General features: G+C 50.0%; 1 protein-coding gene across 1 annotated transcript in view; it reads right to left on the bottom strand.

Moving 5' to 3' along the window:
* The window catches only part of LOC102677025, a 20,876-nt gene that overhangs the window by 513 nt on the left and 17,377 nt on the right, over positions 1-2,986 (bottom strand). The window lies entirely within an intron of this gene.

The following is a 2,986-nucleotide window of genomic DNA, read 5'->3' as shown; positions in this document are numbered from 1 at the left end:
TAGACACCACCGTGTATCCTCTTTCCATCCGTCCCAGGATGGGAGCTGGATCGCGCGAGTTTCTCGTATTACATTGTTCGTTTCCAAGTCTCGGCCGCAATCGCCGCGTTCCAACTCGCGAGACGCCTTTTCTTTATTTTTCCTTTCCTTCCTCGAACGTTACGACGTTTTACGAGGATCTCGGTTCGTTAAGCTACACGAGCCAGCCAGCCCCTTTATGCCCCTCGCGAAACTTTTAATCCTGCCTCCTTGTATATTGTTCGAAGCCCTCGTGGGTCCGGTAGCTCGGCCGGCAATCGTTAAGATTCGCGGCCTTTATCGAGATAAACGCCCCACGGCTCCGACTGTCATCCACCTATTTGCAAATTCCTACAACCGTTGTAAATTCAAATTTCTTTTCCTTCCTTCCTTCCTTTCTTTCTTTCCCGTCCCGGGGAATCTCGGGGACAATGGTGCCCTCGAAGGGGGTCGCTCTAATGGGTCGGCCAAGGAAATTATTTTACAGAGAGGAGGAGGAGGAGGGGGTGATTGTATTTACGAATTTATTTTCCACGACGCGAGGCGAGGCCAAGCAAGACGTCCAAAAATGGGTGTTTCCCGGACGATTAGACACCCTGCCTCCTTCTCCCACACTCCCCCTTCCCCGAAGTACCCACGTTTCTTTCCTCGTCCCGCAAATTATTCTCCCGGGTGTAGTTCCTTTTTCTTTCTCCCCGGGAGAAAGGGCGGGAGGCGCCTCCTCTTCGCACCTCGAATCGAACCGCGGACCATTAAGTAAGAAGTTAATATCATTAAGCATAATATTGGGCGCATCTGGGAGCCGCAGAGCACTTACCGACTCGCCCCAAACCACCTCCGCCCCGCAAACCCGCGAAACCGGGTCCCCCCTCTCTCTCCCCCATCCTCGACCCCTCGAACCTTAATTTTTTAATGAGAAAATGCTTTCAAAGAGCCGGAGAGAAATACCGCGCGTCTACGAGCGATAAGTTACGGCCGCGTTAAGCGGAATGGAGGAAGAGCGAGGAGAGGAGGATCTCTCTTTATGTCTTTGTCTCTTCTTCGTTCTTCCTTCTCCGTCTACGAGGTTAGGGCGTCGGTTTCCAATACGAGACGCGAAGGCGAATATCTGGAAACGTTGTTGTTGGGGCTCGTTTCGACCACCGATTTTACGAGGCTACGAAATTTTATTCGTCATCGGGATGCGAATACCTTTCCACTCACGATCAACGATATCGAAGTAATAAACGCTCTCTCTCTCTCTCTCTCTCTATCTCTATCTCCGAGGCGCGTCTTCGACATCGTAACGACTTAATTTCGAGGATGATTAAATTTTAATTGGTAATACGAGTCGATTAAGTCGCGACCGATGGATATCTCGATCCGCCTCCGTTTCGATTCCTCCGCCCGTCCTGGCCGAAATTTCGAACATAGGATGATGCGAGGGAAAGAGGAGTCGAAGAGGAAGGAAAAGAAAGAAAGGAAAGAAGGAAGAAGGAAAAGGTTGAAATTAAGGGAAGGAAAGGGGTGATTCTCGTCGTCGTCGTCGTCGTCGTCGTCGTCGTCGTAAGCTCGTAACAACCGCCACGGTGTTATTAAATTTCTAATTAGTCGAATATTAGGGGCAAGCGCGAGGCAAAGGCCCCGCCGCCTTCACGGTATATCCAAGCATGGTGGAGCGTTTGCGTGCGCGTTTACGCGCGCCGGCGTGCGTTCAGCCGCGCGCGTTTACCTAGCCTCGCGTGAGTAGACACCTGGTAGAAGCGAGCGGAGCCTTTACGCCCGTGTTAATACATCATGGATTTCATTACGCGTGCCTACGGGTTACCGAGCGCGGCCGGGCCGTGCTCCTAGTCGCGAATAATTAGCGAGCGCCCCGCTTCCCGAGGACCGACAGCTTCAACCCCCTCCCCTTCCTTACCAGAAACGTCAAGGGTAATTCCGCATTTTCTTTGTACGCGTACACTCCGTTTTCGTTCCTATCTCGTCTCGCCTGAATTTTAATAAGACGTCGCCAGATTCGTGCGAAACTTGGCAAACTTTCCTTCCTCTATCCGCTCATTCAAATATGTATATATATATATATACGTGGATTTGCTTCTTCGTGAAACGGATTCTTTCTTGGATTTTCAAGAAAGTTTTTCAAGAAAGTTCTTTTGTTTCTCATTTGGTTGGAAAGGTGCAATCTACCTCCCTTCTCAAGGTGAGACTAATTCAAAATATTGCGATCAGCTCGATAAATTAAAAGTAGAAGAAAGTAGAAGAATTGGCGAACCGACGAGGTGTCGTTTCTCATCGCGACGATACTTTTCTACGTACTTGTCCCTGCCATTAAAAAATTCAATGATAAACGGTTCCAATCCGTAAGCGAAATAGAAACGCAGCTCGAGGGATATTTTGTAAGTTTCCACCAATTTTGGAAAGAGGGAACAACGAGACTTCCAGAGAGATGGAAGAAGGTGATGAGAAATTAAACTTAAACTTAAACGAAATCTATACGATACTCCTCGAGGGCGTGCGTTTTCCAAATCGAGGAGAGGATCGCTCCCTTTCGGAAGCAGCAGATTTTATTTCTGCCTTTCGATCGAACCCGTCTCGTATCCATTAGCGAAACGGGGTACGTACGCGGCTAATAAGCCGAACGGAGCGATCCTTACCGACCCTTCCCCGGATCTTTGCCTTTAATTTTGATTCGGTAATGACGAACTCCGCGGGGATTCCCTCCCCGATGGCTGAGGAACGGGCGGCCCCGCGCAGCGGGAGTTCATTAACGGGTTCGTATCTCGAACGCGGACAAGTGGTGGAGGAGGAGGCTGGTGCGCGCCGATTCTCGATTCCGGGGGGGGAGTTCGAGACGATCGCGTTTTTCGCGCAGTGGAACCGCGAATTTCGAAAACAAAGAAAAAGGAAAAAAGTGGTTTCGACGGATTGCACGTTGATTTTTAATCAACGCTAGTTTCAGGCGGCGCCCCCTATGTTTGCCCGGTGT

This window comes from Apis dorsata, unplaced genomic scaffold (genome assembly GCF_000469605.1).
Source record: "Apis dorsata unplaced genomic scaffold, Apis dorsata 1.3 scaffold_902, whole genome shotgun sequence".
Classification (NCBI taxonomy): domain Eukaryota; kingdom Metazoa; phylum Arthropoda; class Insecta; order Hymenoptera; family Apidae; genus Apis; species Apis dorsata.
Note: the sequence above shows the minus strand (reverse complement) of the source record. Positions and strands in the feature narration are given on the sequence as shown.